A 19,968-nucleotide genomic window follows, 5' to 3' on the forward strand; every position below is an offset into this window, starting at 1 on the left:
CCCCCACCACACCCTCCACTCTTGCCACACTTGCCATTTTCCATTGTCACCTTTCAGTTGACTACGGTGTTTAAAATTTGTCCGGTTCTTTATGTGCTCCTTTTCTGTCTTTATTTGTCTCCATAGCACTTACCACCACCTAATATATTATATATTTTACGTATTTATTTTTAGTCTTCCCCCTATTATAATGTGATAACTACTTTGCTTCCCATTGCTGCTATCACAAGCTACTACAACCTTAGCTGCTTGAACAACACACATTTGTTATCTTGTAGTTCTGGAGGTCTTGTCGGCTTTTGGAATTCGCCTGCACTCTTTGGCTCACGGCTCCACATCCATCTGCAAGGTCAGCAGTGCAGCATCCTCACGTCTCTCAAACTCCCACCTTCTTACCTCCCTGTCCCACTTAGAAGGGCCCTTGTGACTAAATTGGGTTCATCCAGATAATTCAGGATAATCTCGTCTTGAGGGCAGCTGATTAGCAACCTTAATACCATCTGCATTCTAATTCCCCTATTGCTGTGTAAGCTAAGATATTCACAGTTCCACATACATCCTTAGCATGGCTATTATTCTGCTTACCACACTTGGGAGGGAGAGGAAACCAGCGTGAGTGAATTTTATCTTTTTACTGTAAAGATATAATGGTCCTTTTCTTAGTTCTTTTCAGGTCATTTCCTTTGATAACTGGAAAAGAAGAGAATAAGTAGGTGAAAGGTTAATGATTTTGAAGATCTTCTTCACACACTGATTCTTTATGGTTTCACGCAAATAGTTCAAAAGTAACATTTATCCATCGTCACTAAAATCTACGTATGCTCCTGAAAAGGATCTCAAATTATGAACTTCCACAATGCTGTGTAATCACCTTCTATTTTCTGTATGCCTTACTATACCTTAGTTTACTTGGCAATAATGTGTTGTTACCCATTGAAGGGAAAGATAAACATTGAAATTCTGGGCAGGCACAAAGTATGCTATTGGCACAGATCTCTAATGAAACTAATACAGCCTTCAGCTTTGAATGAATTTATGCTGAGATTGACCTTCATATTCAAGGCTTGGTGTATATTTTAAAAGCCAGTGTTATTGTGAACTCTGGATTTTTTGTTAAATAGCACTAATTTTCATATTTAATTTATTGGCTACCAAAAACTTTCTAGCAGAATTCTATTTCATTAGAAAATTCAATTTCTCTTTTCACTCATTTTTTATTAATTTTCAATTTTGTCTTACAGGATTTTTTAGAGGTAGTTACAGTGATATTTGACTTAATATGGCCTACCCATTTTCTCGTTCCTAAAATTTATTTTTACAATATTCAATGACATCTGTGTCCATGGAGGTCAAATAATGTGTCCATTTTAAAACTCCATAGAGATTAGATGTATGCTTTTCCCTAAGATTGGTCACAATCATAGTACATTAATTTTAGCATATTGGAAAGAAAATAATATCAACACGTTGAGTACTAAAAGTTTGATGTGTTTATTTAGAAAATTACATCAAGGATAAGGTATTTAAAATCTACATCAGTCAGGTCTAAATTATTGTTAAAAAGTGATTTGACCTGTAGAAAGTATATTTGGTCTTCAAACTTTGCTTTTCTCACATATATCTATGCATTTCTCTATTTCTTTACTTTTTATTTCTCTCCAAATTTTCAGCGAAGTTATTATTGCATGTCACCTCTCATTTAACCACATATAGTAATATATTTAATTTTGGATACTACGTTTTTCACATAATATTATATTGCGAACTTTTTTCTGTGTCGTTTAAAAATATTTAAAAATATAACACTCAATATTTAAATAATAACCGTTGTCTTGTTGCTGTTGTTATGTTGTTTCCAATTTTTAGTATTATAAACATTGCTGAATAGGTATTTAAAACTGTGTTTATTTCTGAAATCAGACCTGGAAAGCTATCATAGGTTTTGATATGATGGTTTTATTCTTATTATTTTTCAAGTAGTCTCTCATAGTTTTGTTTTGAACCAGTGGTTATTTAGGAGAGTGTTTAGGTGTTTTCAATTACCAAGATTTAATTTTTGTCCATCAAATACTTAAAAAGTGTTTCAAGCTTTAGTGGGTTGTAGTCAGAAAATTTGAACTGTACAGTTTCTGCTTTTTTGGAATTGATGGGGGTGAATTGAGGTCAGTTGATTAGCATCCTTTGATTTCTTCAAAGCTATATTTATTTAGTTATCAAAGTCAAGAATGAAATGGGATCTTTGAAGTCACCTGAATGTAAGGTGAAGATTTTTGTTAAATTTTTTGAAGCTCAATTTGAAACTCTCTCTTCTTTCCCTCCCTCATCACATGTCTAATTGATAAAAATTTAGACGTTTAGATAGACTCTATTATTAATTTGTTATTTTTCACTAGGTTTACTTTATTTTAAGAATATTTTTTTTACATTTCCACAAAAGAAATTTCTGGATTATCAGAGGATTTTTACTTATATTTGTAATTCAGGAATTTGCTAGGAGTATTTATATGTAAAATACTTTTTTAGATTTTATTTAGATTTGGTGAGCCGCACTATTTGCATATTCATTTTTTTCAGTGCAAAGAACTTTTCATCAATTATATTTTTGATGTTGCTTATTTTAAGGAATATCTGTAATTATGTTGGATGTCCATTTTTTATTCTTAGTATTTGCATAGTTTTAATACCTTTGTTTTTCCTCTATATTTTTGAGGAAACTTCTCAAGTTTGCCCTACACATTTCAGTTCCAGATTTTTGCAGCATCTATAGTTCCATTTATTGCTTCCAATAGAGATACTGATCCTGTGTTATATTTTTAGTTTTCTTTTAATTTTCTGTTATTTTACTCAGCTCTTTTAAAATTCATTTAGGTTAGTGCCCACTTCGGGCTTTCTGCTCCCTTATATTACAGTGAAGATGCCAAGTGGTTTTCAAAGATTAATTTCTGTTCTTATTGTATGTTTTTGAAATGTTGGAATCCTTTGGCAGCACTTTCTCCTTCCTCTTTCCACCTTTCTGAGGAGTTTACCTGTTTCAGGATTGAATATCCACCCTGTGCTGACATCATGATAAGTGCTTGAAATACACTGGTTAGCAAAAGTTCTGCTCCCAGGGGCTCTCTCATTGAGGATAAGACATTATTTAAATAAGATGTCAACAGTTGTAAATTCACGTTAATGATAATATTATAAAGAAAAATTACACAGTTTGTGATTGCTCATAAAATGGGATTTTTAACTACTCCATTTTAGTCTAAATAAATATTTTTCTCAGATTCTTATCCTTGCCCCTATTTTTATGCTATACATTCTTCTTGGAATAATTGTTTTAATTACTTCCATGTTTCAAATCTGCCTGTAGGTGGGTCACAACTAGGGCCTACCTAGAGGATAAACCTAATGCCTCAGCTGTGTGTCTCCTGAACTCTAACCCATATATTCTCTGCCTTCCAAGCACTGCCATCAGATGTCTCACAGACATTAAAATTCAAAATGGGCAAAACTGGGTGTACCATCTTTCTTTTCTTCACTTTTTATATTCCATGTTCTATTATGGATATTACCATCCACCCAGAAACCAAGCCATAAATCTGGTGTTGTCATTAATTCTTTGCTCTTCCTCCTATCAATTAACCTCTTAGTGAATGCATATCACCTATGTCTAAAGGAGAAAGTTATTGCTTGCAATAAAGCCCAGTTACGTTGTAGTTTTTGCCTACTTCTATAGTCTCATCTCTCATTGCTTCCTTAGTTTTGCTCTAGAAATTATTACTCTAACCTCTTGTAATTTCCCAAATGTCTCTCTCTCTCTCTCTCTCTCTCTCACTAAGTTTCACTCTCCTATAGTACGTGTGACACTGAAATATCACTTATAGAACAATACTTTAGAATGTCAACTCTGGAGTCAGAGATGTCTGGGTTCAAGTCTCAGCTCCACTGCTTGCTTTGGATGTGTTCATGTTAATTTATCATTGTTCTTCAATTTTCAGTTTGTAAAGTTAGGATAATAGTACCTCCAGTATAGGATGGATGTTAAGAGGATTAAGTGAGATAAGCACAGTACCTTCCACCTAATTTGCTTGTGTTATCATTGCTATTATTTAGAACTAGATTAAAGTGCTTCTGTCTCTAGACATCCTTTACTGATATTTTCTGGGAAATTGGTAACTTTTCCCCTTTACATTTTTTATATCATGGGGATACTAATATGTTCAATAGTCTATTGCCTTTGTTTATTTGTATGTTTTTCTAACTACTTTGAGATAACCTGAAAGACAGGAAATATGTTTTTAAAATTTATAAATATTCTAAGTGCCAACAGTGCTTAGTACACAGTAACAATGTAATAAATATTTGTCCAAAGGAATAAACAAAAAAAACACAAACCGCTATTGATGTTCTAAAGTAATACATATAGGCCTGTTCCTGGTAATCTCTGATTTAGTGGGAAGATTGCCCTGAGAAGTTTGATATTTTGAGCACCAGACACAGGAGGTCAGAAAATCCTCAGCTTCAGGTTTGCAGGCGACTCTTCAGAATTTCCATGTGTTGTCTTTTTAAGAAAGTGTGAGGTATCTATCTTATTGCAGATGTGGTTAAAATTAACAAGGAATGTTTTGAAATATGTAGAAGTACATTACAACAAGAAGACTGATAACAAAGTTTTAATCAACCTGCAATAAAGAAACGTATTTTTTTAATAGAAAAGGTGGCGTTTCTGTTTTTTTGTTTTGTTTTGTTTTGTTTTGTTTTTAATTACTACCTTCTTTGATCAGTGACATAGATGAATTCTACCTCCTATCCTTGGTGACAAGTGCCTATCCTTGCAAGTTTATGGAACACAATTTAAGGTTTCTTTTTTATTCAACATCATATTGATCGAGAAAATAGTTCTCTGCCACGTGGAACTGACCTAAGACGGTGGCCGGTGGCCGGAGCAGAGAGACAAGTCCCCAGCCTATGCCCCAGCCCACTTCCGCATAACCCCCTCCAAGCCACACCTTGAGCCAATGACCAGACGACACCTACCCCTCCCCCAACTCAAGGAAGTCCCCAACCCATAAAAACCTGCTCAAAACCTTGCTAGGGGCTCAGTATTTTGGGAAGGATCCCACTGAGCCTGCCGATGTAATAAAGCTGACTCTCCTAACTCTGAGTGCCGCTTGGGTTCTTTCCGGTCCTGGTATCCCTAACAACATCAGCTACTTTGATGCAGATATTTATGACATGCCCATCAAATTTACAGATAACATAAACCTGAGAAACATTGTGAATATGTAGAAATACAAAAGACCAAGAGCTTTACAGAATTGAATATAGCATTCTACTATTTGCTAGGGTAACGTGAAGTTTTACTAGGTATACAAAATAAATTGTACAAATGCACATATAGCTGTAACTTAAATCTTAAATGCAATATCTATCTATCTAATCATCTATCTGTCTATCATCTGTCTATGAATTTTTATTATAAACTAAATTGATTGGTGGAGTTGTGTCATTATCTTATGGTTTATTATGTACCTATATGGCTAGAGACTAGGGGACAAAGTAGACTGTGTTTCCTGCCACAGAGGAATTCATATTAATATAAACCCATTATAAAAGATGGAAACATGAAAAACATTTAGATGATGGATTTGATGTTAACTATTGATTTGATACCGATGTAGAAAAAAATTGAATCAAAGGTCTGAAGTCCTAAAGTCTAATTTTGTTATTAATCTACTATGTGACATAGTCTTTCTGGGTCTGTTAGATGAGGACTAACTTTCATGTGTCTTATTTCTAGAACATTCAGTTACTTTATTAAAAATATAAGTCTGCCAAACCATGGATTGCCAAGCAATCCTTTGACTAGGTAGTTTATCTAATTTAGAACTGACCACCAAAATAACTCGATGAGATTATTAAGCCTGTCAGCTAGACTATTTTAGACACAAACAACAGGAGTTGAACTGCACTGACAATCCAGATGATTGTTCCATCCACCTGAAAATCATCAAGTTATCATCATAATTTTACCTGGCCCCCTAATATTCAGTGTCAAGATTTAAAAAGGACAGGGTGTTGTACACCTGAAACTAATATAGTATTGAATGTCAACTGTAATTGAAAAAGCAAAAAAAAAAAAAATTTTTTTTAAAGGACAGGGTGTTTTAAAAGAAAATATTTTAAAAACTCATACAGTTCAAATAAGTGATATGCAAGAAATTAGATAGCCTGGTCACACAAAAGAATAAATGAAAAGAAAGTTGCAAATTATTTGCATAAGTAGAAAATCTGTATTTTGAGGGTTTCAAAGAGACATTGTGAAATATGAAATAATTTCTTTGTTTATTCATTCAATAAACATTTATTAGGTGCCTCATATGGTAAATAGAGTTTACAATCTAGTGGAGATATGTACAAATAAGTAAGTAAATGTGATTGGTTGATAAGGGGAAATGCGAGGAAGTAACAACAGAGAAGGGTAACAACTCCAACAGGGGTAGGAACACAAAGTCTAAGATGAGGTGTTAACAGCAGGGAGTGGTGGGGAGAGGGGAAAGGAGAATGTTATCCACAGGGCACAGGACATGTCACCGCTCGGAGAAGGTGAGGGAATGAATGCATGGTGTGTTTGAGATGTTTAGAGTTTAGAATTTAGATATTTTTAAAAAAACAGGAATATAATGGAGTACTTTTAAATTTTATTCATTATTTACTAATTTATTATTTTTCAGCTTTATTGCGGTATGTATGATTGACAAAAAGTCTTTACATTTAGGTTGTACAATGTGATGTTTTGATATAGGTATTGTGACATGATACCACAATCCAGCTGATAAATATATCTATCACCTCACATAGTTACCTTTAGTGTATGTGTGTGGTGAGAATACCTGAAATGACTCTTAGCAGATTTCAAGTGTACGATACATTATTATTTACTGTGGTCATTCTGCTGTACATTAGGTCTCCAGAACTTTTTCATGTAACTACAATTTTGTGCACTTTGACCACTATCTCCTCTTCCCCCTGTCCTCTATGACTTGAATGTTTTTTTTTTTAATGTTTGTTTTGTGTTGTTTTTTTAGATGCCACATGTAAGTGAGATCATGGAATATTTGCCTTTCTGTGCCTGGCTTATTTCTCTTAGCAGAATGTTCTCCAGTTTCATCTATATAGTAGCAGGTAGGATTTCCTGCTTTTTTAAAATTGAGATATAATTGACATATGACAGTATGTTAGTTTCAGGTGTACAACATAGTTATTCAATATTTGTATGTTTTATGATAACCACAATAATTAGTTAATATCCATAACTACACGTAGTTACAATTTTTTCTTGTGATGAGAACTTTTAAGATTTACTCACTTAGCAACTTAGTCTGAGGGTAATGTGAGCCTGTAAAATGAGTTTGGAAGTGTTCCGTCCTTTTCAATTTTTTGGAAGAGTTTGAAGAAGATTGATATTATTCTTTGTTAAATGTTTGGTAAAATCGCCAGGGATGCCATCTAGTCCTTGACTTTATTTTGTTGAGAAGTTTTTATTACTGATGAAATCTCCCTATTCATTTTTGGCCTATGTAGATTTTCTTTTTTTTTCCTGATTCAGTCTTGGTAGGTTGTATGTTTGAAAAATTGTAAACTCTGAGAAAGAACATACCTACCAAGAAGAGCTTCTGGTGGCTAACTGGGCTCAAATTTATAAACGGAGACTTCCAGCCATGGCCAAACAGGGGCCTCTCCATACTCAAGGGAGAAGCTGGCACTGAACTGCCCTGTGTTCCTGCCAGATGAGCTAACCTTTATAAACCCTGTTACAACCAATAGGATTGAGACTTTCCTCATCCAATCTGACTTCCAGGATTTGGAGTCCTCATTTGCACGAAAACAGACCAATCAGGGACCAGGGTTTGGGACTTCTCTCCATTTAAGTCAGCTCCCCTCTGGCTCCAGGAGCACATGTTCCCTTTCCACTGAAGACCAAAGATTGCATTTCCTTGGGTGGAGCTGAAACACTGAAGACATCTTGCTGGAGCTGAGCAGAGTAGAGCAGGCACAGAGGACCAGGGAAGGGTGGAATGGACTGGATGGGAGCAGAGCAGAGCTGTTTAGCCAGAGAGGGTCTAGCCTGAAGGCCCCTGGCCCCAGGTCCGCCTCCCCAGAGGGCTGCCTGGCCCCAAAGCCATCTTGCCCCAGGGCCACCTCAAAGCTCTGCCGTCCCACAGCCATGGTGTTCCATAATTGAGCTATAAGACTATTGGGCTGTTCTACAGCCAGACTGTATCACAGTTGAGCTATTTGCACTGAGTGAATTTTTATTCTTCACTGTGACCCCAATTGGTGATTCCTCTTGCCATTGAATTGACACCAACAACCACCAGTTGACAGAATTTATCCATTTATTCTAGGTTACCCAGTGTGTTGGCATGTAATTTTTCATAGTAGTCTCTTATGATCCTTTATATTTCTGTGGCGTCAGACAATACGGTGAAGTAATAATCAATTCAAGTATTTTATCATAATAAGAAAGGTAACGTATTTCCCCAGGGACTCCAATGTAGTAAATGGTTGAGGTAAAATTTGTATCTAGTTTTATATGATTCCAATGCCTGTTCTCTTTTCACTTGATTCACTGCCTCTCTCACTATTTTTCACAAGGCTCTTCAAAGTGTGCCTTGATGAGTAATCACATTCTGCTTAGATAGAAAGTGACCTAGAAATAGGAATTTACTGTGCATGAGGGAGAATGTAGCTTTTAGTCATTTTGTAACCAGAAAATGTTCTGCTATGGATAGAAAAATGAATGGGGCAGTTGGTGATTTAAACTCCCCAAATAGTTAACTAAAATCAGAGTCCTCAGGTACCAGTGATATTTTTTTCCTCTCTAGACCTCTTTTGTTTGCCATCTGATTGTTTGGAAAAGGCTGGGCGTGATGGACAGACAGATCAGTAAACTCTGCTCAGGCAGTTATGAACAGAGATTTTTACCTGTGTAAACTTGGTGACTTAATTATTCCAGAGTGACTATTCTCTTCCCTAGTCTTCTCTGTCTTATAATGTCGTCATGTATATGTTTGTACTTATAAAATACGTTATTCCCTTTAAATGTTTTATTTGCCTTTAAAGTATCCTCAAGTTAATGTACTAAAAGAAATCTTTTAACAGAACATTTGAGTTTTTGACTTTTATATACGTGCAGGTTTTCTTTAATTGTAAGAAGAGTGTCTACTAAACGCTGTGACTCTAGTGGGGTATGGTAGACACATACATAGAATTGTCCTTTTATTTTTAAATACTGTACTTGCTTAAATACTCTGAGTGAAGTACCCTTCCTAAGCTCTTTAAATGGAGATTGCACATATAATACTGTTATGGGCCGCATTTGTCTCCTTCAGATTCACATGCTGCAGTCCCAAGCCCCCGTGGGTGAAGATGGGCCTCTGGGTGGTAATGAGGCTTAGATGAGGTTGTGAGGGCAGGGCCCTCTGGTGGCATTAGTGTCCTCATAGGAAGAGACACCAGATGACTTGCTCTCTCCCTCCTGAGTGCCCAGAAATGAGAGGTCATGTGAGCATGAGCACAGAGGGAGATGATGACTCAGAATGCAACTTGCCCTGCTGGCATCTTGATCTTGGACTTCCGTTTCCAGAACTGTGAGAAACAAATTTCTGTTGCTTTATCTGCCCAGTCTATGATGTTTTGTTACAGGAACCCAATCTGATTAATACAACACTGTAGCCCAGATCTTATGAGAGCAAAGCTTAATATCTAAGCCTTGGTGCAGTCATTTCTTTTAAGGATCCACATTTACATTAAAAATTGTTACTTCTCATAGTCTAAGAAGGATTGTAAAGATCCCTTGTACTATGTAGGATAGACATTACCAAATTCATTCCCTGTCTGAATAGTAATTGTCAGCCTTCCTCCCATTATCTGTCTGATTACTCTATCAGCCTATTTTCCCCCTTCCTGGCTTTGTATTCAAAATGATAAATGTTAGCAATAATAGCTTTAATAATGGCAACACTGTCTTGAATTGTTATGGCACATTTCCTCTAAGAGGTCTAAAGTAATTTAGATGAATTTCCTAGTTTTCACTGGCAACTTTCCAATGAGTTATTGTGTCAAAATGCACACTACTCAACTTCACAACTTGTCACTGTCACCCTCTTCATGTGACCCTTTGCTTCTGTCTTACATGAACTTACTGTTCTTTATCCTACCTCGAGTGAAGTAGACTGTTATTCTTTTATTTATTTATTTTTTCTATTTTTATTTTTATTTTATTTTATTTATTTATTTTTTAATTAGTTTCAGGTGTACAAGACAAGGTAATACTTAGACGTTCATCATTTATATCCCTCACACTGTGAACCCCCCTCCCCCCATCCATTATCCCTCCGACCTCACACTGAACCATCACGTTATATATATAAAATTATAGTTGGCATTCATTAATATTTAGCTTCTGGTGTACAATGCCATGATCAGGCATCCACATTATCTCTGAGGTGGTCTCCCAAATAGGACGCATGTCCATCGGATACCCAACAAAATCTTTACAACATTATTGAATAAGTTCCCCAAATTAATTTTCAGAAAACCCTGAGGCCATCTTGTGGTTACCAGCTGCTTCCTAATCCCTTCACCTTTTGCCTTATCCCCAACCGTCCCCCGCCCCCACCCATCTAACAACTCTCGGTTTTTTCTTTGTGTCCTCAAAACTGTCTCTGATTAGTTCATTCACATATTCTTTTCTTTAGATTCCGCATATAAGTGAGATCATATGGTACTTGTCTTTCTCTTTCTGACTTATTTCACTTAACATAATGTTCTCAAAGTGGGAGGTATAACGATACCTGATTTCAAACTATACTAGAAGGCTACAGTAATCAAAACAGCATGGTACTGGCATAAAAATAGACACATAGATCAATGGAACAGAATAGAGAGTCCAGAAGTAAATCCATGCCTATATGCCAATCTAATCTATGACAATGGAAGCAAGAATGTACGATGGGGTAAAGACAGTCTGTTCAATAAGTGGTGTTGGGAAACCTGGACAGACACATGCAAGAAAATGAAGCTGGACCACCTCCTTGCACCATATACAAACATAAATTCAAAATGGCTTAAAGACTTAAATGTGAGATCTGAAACCATAAAATATCTAGAAGAAAATATGGGAAGAAACTTCATGGACATTACCCGGAGTAAGATTTTCACTGATATATCCCCTCGCACGAGGGAAGTAGGAGAAAAAATAAACATGTGGGATTACATCAAACTAAAAAGTTTTTTCACAGCAAAGGAAACCATCAATAAAACAAAAAGGGATCCTACTGAATGGGAAAAGATATTTGCCAATGATATATCTGATAAGGGATTAATTTCACAAATCTATAAAAAACTTACTCAACTCAACTCCAAAAAAACAAACAACCCAATTAAAAAATGGGCAGAGGACTTGAGGAGACATTTTTCTAAAAAGGACATACAGAAGGCAAGAAGACATATGAAGAAATGCTCAACCTCACTAACCATCAGAGAAATGCAAATAAAAACCACAATGAGATACCACCTCACTCCAGTGAAAATGGCTATCATCAATAAATCAACAAACAACAAATGCTGGCGCGGATGTGGAGAAAAGGGAACGCTAGTGCACTGTTGGTGGGATTGCAGATTAGTGCAGCCACTATGGAAAACAGTATGGAGGTATCTCAGGAATCTGAAAATGGAACTACCCTATGATCCAGTAATTCCACTCCTAGGCATCTACCCAGAGAAATCCAAAACTCCAATTCAAAAATCTGTATGCACTCCTATGTTTATTGCAGCACTTTACACAATATCCAAGATATGGAAACAACTGAAATGCCCATCGGTAGATGACTGGATGAAGAAGCTGTGGTACATTTATACAACGGAGTATTACGCAGCCATAAAGAAGAAAGAAATCTTATCTGTTATTCTTTTAAGTCTGTGAGGTTGTTGTTGTTGTTGTTGTATGTGTGTGTGTGTGTCTGTATGTGTGTGTGTGTTGATGCCCACACACCCCCTCCTGCTACCCCATGCACATCTGGGACTTAGCAATGCTCTGGATTAAAAAATATAAAATGGAAATGAAATGCAAGGAGCGTTCCCGAAGTAACACTTAGAAGAAGTGGCAATTCTGTTTATCAGAAATGTGACTATTTTAAACTTAGCTCACGGCAAATGGCAATTTGCACATCTAGACAAGAATGGAAAGAATAGAATTCACTAAAACCTAACATGAAATATTCACTTTTGGAATGAGTTTGATAAGCACATCGAAGCAGGCAGTAAAAGCTGGGAGATACAGGTGAACACTTGTTTCATGCTAAGGGAGTTTGCTGAAGTCGCACCTCAGTGGTTTGCTGGTTAGCAATCAGTCACTGCGCATGTGTGGGAGTCACGGGGTCAGATGGAGTGAGAAGGGCTGAGACAAAGACCAGGAGCTTGTGGGCACAGACATTAGTTTTCTTCCTTGTGATCCTTAGTCTAATACGTCTTTACATTTAAAAACAAATGTAAAAAGAGAATCTTAATTCAACTATATTTTTTAACATCTCAAAATCTTGAAAATTATACTGAAACAGCAGTCTGTGGAGCAAAATATACAATCATGAAAATGGTCATATTTTACTTAAACTCATGAGAAATGTGTAATATGATCAAAATGGCATGAAATAAGTAACTTATTGTTATGAAAATAAATATTTAAATATAGATATTTAATTCACTTATAAAATGTTCAGTAGTTTTGAGTGCTGTGCTAGAGAGAAAGGTGGATATCATTTTTTTCTATGATGGCTTATCAGTTATTCATTCTTCAGTTTTATAACAAGCTTTTGATTTAAATATCGTACTATAGTTTTCTGTAGTAAAAGTATAGAACACTATAAAATGCTAAACATTTAGATTATTTTTTTATATATTTGCACAAGTAAACATTTTTAAAAATTATAGTATGTATTATTCAAATATGTTAAGAATAATATTATATGTCATAATATTATATATGTGTGTATATATATATATATATATATATATATATATATTTTTTTTTTTTTTTTTTTTTTCCAGGGAATAAAACCATGAAAACCTTGTGGAATATATGCTCACAAATTCTGAATTGAACTGACTGAAATAGTCTATTTCCATATACACCCCAGTGGACACTTAGGACCAACCACTTTGTTTTGACTGGTGGTGTTAATTCCTCTGTTGCATCTGATAATGCCCGAGCTCATCCTATTGGAGGTCAGTTTATTATTGCAACTTGGCTAGGCTATAGTCAATTATTCAAACTAATTTAGGTGTTCAGAAAGTATTTTAAGATGTGAGTAACATTCTAATCAATTGACTTTAAGTAGAAGACATCCTGAATAACCAAAATGGTCTGATTCAATCAATTGAAATGCCTTAAGATCAGAACTTAGGTTTTCTGGAAAAAGAAGAAATGCAGCTCAGTTCATGCCTTAGAGTTTCCAGACTGCCCTTCCTAACAGCCTTCTCTCCTTATAGATTTCAGACTTGGCTAGTCAGCTCCCCAAATTCGGTAAACCAGCTTCTTGCAATAAATCTCTTAATACAGAGGGTGCCCAAAAAATGTATACACATTTTAAGAAAGGAAAAAACTATTCAAATTACCCTGATGGTAACCACGTTGAGCACCTCTTGTAGTTGCAGAAGTCAAGCATGACTTGTATTCATCTTTTGTTAGCGGTATATATTGAGTATTACAATTTTTATACAGTTTTATCCTTTTTAAAAATGTGTATACATTTTTTGGCACCTTCTGTATAGGTATCCTACTCATTCTGTTTTTCTGGTTTAACCCTGATTGATACAACCTTTAATGGTTAAATTTGTCTTCCAACTGCCTTTCTTCCAACAGTTTCACCTGAACCATTTTCTAGCAATCACTATAAAGAATTACTGGGCAGTTGCTAAGAGAATTACAACAGCAAGCCCATCATTTTAATATAAAGTACCCATAAATTGTCCTTGCTTTATACCAACATTTGCTTCCTGCGGCATTGCTGCTTGCAGCTTGTTTTGCCACACTTTTCTATCGACTGACCAAGATGGCCTTCATGTTCCCTTCAGCCTGACAAACATTAGCCAGGTTTCTTCCTATTGGCCCCTGACCTCCCTTTTATTAGAACTTTTACTTAAAAAACTGGCAATTGTAAATTCTTTCTTTGTTCCTTTGATATGTACATCTCCTAGTCTCTTGTCAGTTTTGGAACCAAGGAGTGTCTCTGTCAAAGAACCATCCCTTTGAAAAGTAATTACCAAGAAGATAGAGCTCCTACCTATCTCAAAATTTCTGTGAGGGGGTAAGAGCCTAACTAGTATAAGCACCAGCAAACACAGAAGTCCTTATCACATTGACAATCTCCCCACAAACTTTAACACTAGATAACCCCAGCACTTTCAAATTCTCCCAGCTTTTGTTTTAGAGTCGATTTCAGTCTCTCTCCCCTATTGTAATACTCTTGACCTCTATTACAATACACTTAAATAAAGCCTTCCTTGCCCATTTAACTTCGTCCAGTGCGTTGTTTTGACACTATGTAGGATTATAAGATTAGAGTGTGCATTTTTTCACTTATTTGATAATTTGGGGAAGCATGAATTCATTTTAATAAGAGTTTGCATTATGATTGTATTGACTTTGGCATAAATATTGATATTTCAGTAGTACATCTTATTTATCAAAGTATATTTTAGGAATTGTACACAGCATTTTGCATATGTAAAATCTACAAACTATTACAAGATATGTATTCGAAATGAATGAGGACTAGAAGTAGTTTATGTAATGCTGTCACTACTTTGATAATTTAGATAGATATTGACTTGCTAATTGTCACCATCTTTTCTCTCTGTTCTTTTTAGCCCCTTCTTTCTTTTTCTCTTCCCTCTCAAACCCTGTCGTGAAGACTAAGAACACAAAATTATAGTAGCCGTTAGTATTTTTGTGACTATTCACAGAGTTTTTGTTGCCATCCCGAACAGAAAACATTTGATTGCAAAATTCTAACTTGAGTCTAGTTGCTTTTTAGCTGTTGAAAATGTAACTTAAAGTAACAATTATAAAGAGCTATAGCGAGAAGTTCTGTTTGCGTTTCCTGTTTGAGAAACTCCTAAAAAAAAAAAAAAATCCTCCATCTCCCCCCAGCCTCCACAGAATATAGTTATTCCCTGAAATCATAAGCCTTTCTAGTTTGTGGTCATTATGGATTATTGAGTTAACCAAACCAGAGTAGTGACGAATCAGTATAATCAGAGTTCAAGGGAAATGTGTGGAAGACCCCAGGCCAAAACCTATATTTTAGAGGCAAAGCCAAACAAATAAGCAGCTTCTATTTTTTTTTTTAAACATATGCTCATTTTAAGTTGCAAGACCACTGTCTTCTGGAAGCAAGGTATTGTATGTCAGTTATTATATTATGTACATTATTTATGCTGGAGCTTAACAAATAACAAATATTTAGAATGATGTATGTTAAAGATTTTGCAAACATAGGGTATTTTGAATAACTCATAAAAAGAAATATGATTTTTTTTAATGGGGCGAATATCTTTTGAAAGAGTTTTTTTTGCATGAAATACTGCAATCTTATTTAATAGAGGTTCTAAGAATGTAAAATATAGAGTGCTTTGTTTACATTCCACCAAAGGGAATTAATATAAATATTCCCCCATATGTAACCATAAAGCCTTAATGTAAAAAAGTACAGTACAATAGCATGATGGCATTCATTGCTAATAAAGAGACAGGTGTTTAAATTGAAGGTGTCCTGAAAGCAGAAATCCTATGTTTGTTTTGAGTTAGAATGGATTAGTTTCTTATGAGTATCTCTGATTTTTATCGATTATAAATTTAATCTGTAATTATATCAAGATAAATGACATCACTCTCAAAATATCTAATAGTATGTTTGCAGGAGGTATATGTAACAGTGAGCAGAACAATCTTTAAATATTAACCAAAAGTTGGACTAGGAAAATGTGTGATTATCTAAGTAGTTAATATAAAAACATAAAGATAAAAAGATAAAAAATATGAGAAAAAAAGAGAGAGACCCCAAATTGAGATTTAGAAGCAAACTCTTATCAAATCAAGATATTGTGGACAATCTTAGTTTATTTGGAATATTATAACAAATATACGATAGACTGGGTGGCTTATAAACAACAGAAATTTATTTTTCATAGTTCTGAGGGCTGGAAGTCAGAGATCAATGAACCAGTGTGGTTGGGTTCTGGTAAGAACCCTCTCCAGGTTGCAGACTGAAACCTCCTTGTGTATCTCTACATGATAAAGGGACCAGAGAGAGCTCTTTGGGGCCCCACTTACAAGGGCATTAATCACATTAGTCCTCAGCAGGGCTCCACCCTCCTGCCTAATCACCCTCACAGGCCCCACCCTTAATATGATCACATTAGGGGTTAGGGTTCAACATACATATTTTGGGGAAGCGCAAACATTCAGTTCATTGCACAATCCAATTTGGGACAAGTTATTTTTTGAAGAAAGTCTGTAGAGTAAAATTCTCCTTATGTATTTTTCTTTCTTTATGTCTCTGAAAGATACATTGTGTTATCTATTGTATCTACTGAATTACTGACTTTTAACATTTTGACTTAAGATCCTTGTGCCAACTAAAAGTCAGTAACCATTAAAAAAAATATCAAAGGTTAGAAAACCTTCAGTTAATTTACTGCCTAATCAACGTATTTGACACTTATTTTATTCATTTTTCATTGGCCCATTTCAAAATAGTTTTTACAGTTGTACTTTACACCAAATTTTAGGCGAGGCCTTTAGCAGTGACCAAAATAAACAAGATTCCTGCCTTTATTTAGTAGAGGAAGAGGTAGAATTTAAATAAATAAGGGCACACAACTATATGATCATGATTGAATTAACTACTATGAAGGAAAAGTAGAGGAACTGTATTTATAGAACTATTTCCTTTTTTTTTCTCATCTTCCACCCCCCCACACCCTTACCCTCTGGTAACCACTAAACTATTGTCTGTGTCTGAGTTTTTGTTTCTCATTCGTTTGTCTTGTTCTTTTGTTGTTTTTGGTTTATATACCACATATATAGAGTGAAATCATATGGTTCTCTACCTTTTCTGTCTGACTTACTTCGCTTAGCATTATACTCTCAAGATCCATCCATGTTGTCACAAATGCTCCTATATCATCTTTCCTTAACGCCGAATAGTATTCCATTGCGTATACATACCACAAATTCTTTATCCATTCATCTATCGAAGGACATTTTGGTTGTTTCCATGTCTTGGCCACCGTAAACAAAGCTGCAATGAACATTGAAGCAAACGTGTCTTTATGGGTAAATGTTTTCAGATTTTTTGGGTAGATACCCAGGAGAGGGATTGCTGGGTCATGGTAATGCTAGTCGTAATTTTTTGAGGAACTTCCACACTGCCTTCCATAACGGCTGCACCAGTCTGCATTCCCACCAACAGTGTATGAGGGTTCCTTTTTCTCCACAGCCTCTCCAACACTTGTTACTATTTGTCTTGTTGATGATAGCCATTCTTACTGGGGTGAGGTGATATCTCATTGTGTTTTTTATTTTCATTTCTCTGATGATTAGTGATGTTGAGCATTTTTTCACATGTGTATTTGCCATTTGTATGTCCTCTTTGGAGAAATGTATCTTCAGGTGGTCTCCCATTTTTCAATTGGGTTGTTTGTTTTTTCGTTGTTGAGTTTCATGAGTTTCTTGTATGTTTTGGATATTAGCCCCTTATTGGAGGCACTGTTTGCAAAAATCTTCTCCCATTCAGTCAGTTGCCTCTTTGTTTTGTCGATGGTTTCTTTTGCTGTGCAGAAGCTTTTTAGTTTCATATAGTCCCATTCATTTATTTTAGCTTTTACTTTTATTGCCTTTGGAGTCAAATTCATAAAATGCTCTTTGAACCCAAGGTCCGTAAGTTTAGTACCTATGTTTTCTTCTATGCAGTTTATTGTGTCAGGTCTTATGCTTAAGTCTTTGATCCATTTTGAATTAATTTTGGTACATGGTGACAGATACCAGTCCAGTTTCATTCTTTTGCACGTGTCTATCAAATCTGCCAGCACCATTTATTGAAGAGGCTGTCTTTCCTCCATTGTATGTTTTTAGCTTCTTTGTCAAAAATTAACTGTCCATATTTATGTGGTTTTATTTCTGGGTTCTCAATTCTATTCCATTGGTCTATGTGTCTGTTTTTCTGCCAATACCAAGCTGTTTTGATTATTGTAACCCTGTAGTACAAGCTAAAGTCAGGGAGTGTGATACCTCCAGTATTGTTCTTGTTTCTTAAGATTGCTTTGGCTATTCGGGGTCTTTCGTGTTTCCAAACAAATCTGATGATTTTTTGTTCAACTTCTTTAAAAAATGCCATTGGGATTTTGATGGGGATTGCATTAAATCTGTATATGACTTTGGGTAATATGGCCATTTTAACAATGTTGATTCTTCAATCCATGAGCATGGAATGTCTTTCCATTTCTTTGTGTCTTCTTCAATTTCTTTCAAAAATGTCTTATAGTTTTCAGCATATAGGTCCTTCAAGTCCTTGTTTAACTTTATTCCTAGGTTGTTTTATTCTTTTTGCTGCAATTTCAAAGGGAATCATTTTTTGTATTTCTTTTTCTGAGATTTCATTGTTTGTATATAGGAATGCAATGGACTTTTGTATGTTGATTTTGTAGCCAGCAACTTTACTGTATTCATTGATTGTTTCTAATAGCTTTTTGGTGGAGTCTTTAGGGTTTTCTATATATAGCATCATGTCATCTGCAAAGAGTGATAATTTAACTTCTTCATTCCCAATTTGGATGCGTTTTATTTCTTTCTCTTACCTGATTGCTCTGGCAAGGACTTCCAACACTATGTTGAAAAGCAGAGGTGATAGGGAACAGCCTTGTCGTGTTCCTGAACGTGGAGCAAAGGGCTTCAGCTTGTCACCATTAATTATGAGATTAGCTGAGAGCTTGTCATATATGCCCTTTTTTATGTTAAGGTATTTTCCTTCTATACCTATTTTATTCAGTGTTTTAATCATAAATGGATGTTGTATCTTGTCAAATGCTTTTTCTGCATCAATTGATATAATCGTATGATTTTTGTCCTTTATTTTGTTTATGTGATGTATCACATTGATGGATTTACGGATGTTGAACCAACCTTGTGCCCCGGGGATGAACCCCACTTGGTCGTGATGAATAATCTTTTTAATTCATTGTTGTATTCGATTTGCTAGAATTTTGTTAGGATTTTTGCATCAGTATTCATCAGAGATATTGGTCTGTAGTTTTCTTTTTTTTGTGTTGTCCTTACCAGGTTTTGGATTCAGGGTAATGTTGGCCTCATAAAATGAATTAGGGAGTACTGTCTCTCCTTCAATTTTTGGAAGAGTTTGAGCAGGATTGGTATTAGATCCTCTTTGAAGGTTTGGTAAAATTCACTAGTGAAGCCCTGTGGACTTTTGCTTTTGGGAAAGTTTTGGATGACGGATTCAATTTTGTTACTGGTGATTGGTCTGTTTACATTTTCCAGTTCTTCATGGTTCAGCCTAGGAAGGCTATATGTTTCTAAGAACTTGTCCATTTCTTCTAGGTTATTGAATTTTGTGGCATATAGTCCTTCATAGTATTCTTGGATGATCCTTTGAATTTCTGTGGTGTCCGTGAATAACTTCCCCCTTTTCATTTCTGATTTTGTTAATTAGTGTCTTCGCTCTTCTTATTTTAGTGATTCTAGCCAAGGGTTTGTCAATTTTGTTAATCTTTTCAAAGAATTAGCTCTTTGTCACATTAATTTTTTTCTACTGTTTTTTTGTTCTCTATTTCATTTAGTTCTGCTCTGATTTTTGTTATTTCCTTTCTTCTGCTGACCTTGGGTTTCACTTATTCTTCTTT

Source organism: Rhinolophus hipposideros (genome assembly GCF_964194185.1).
Source record: "Rhinolophus hipposideros genome assembly, chromosome: 25".
Classification (NCBI taxonomy): domain Eukaryota; kingdom Metazoa; phylum Chordata; class Mammalia; order Chiroptera; family Rhinolophidae; genus Rhinolophus; species Rhinolophus hipposideros.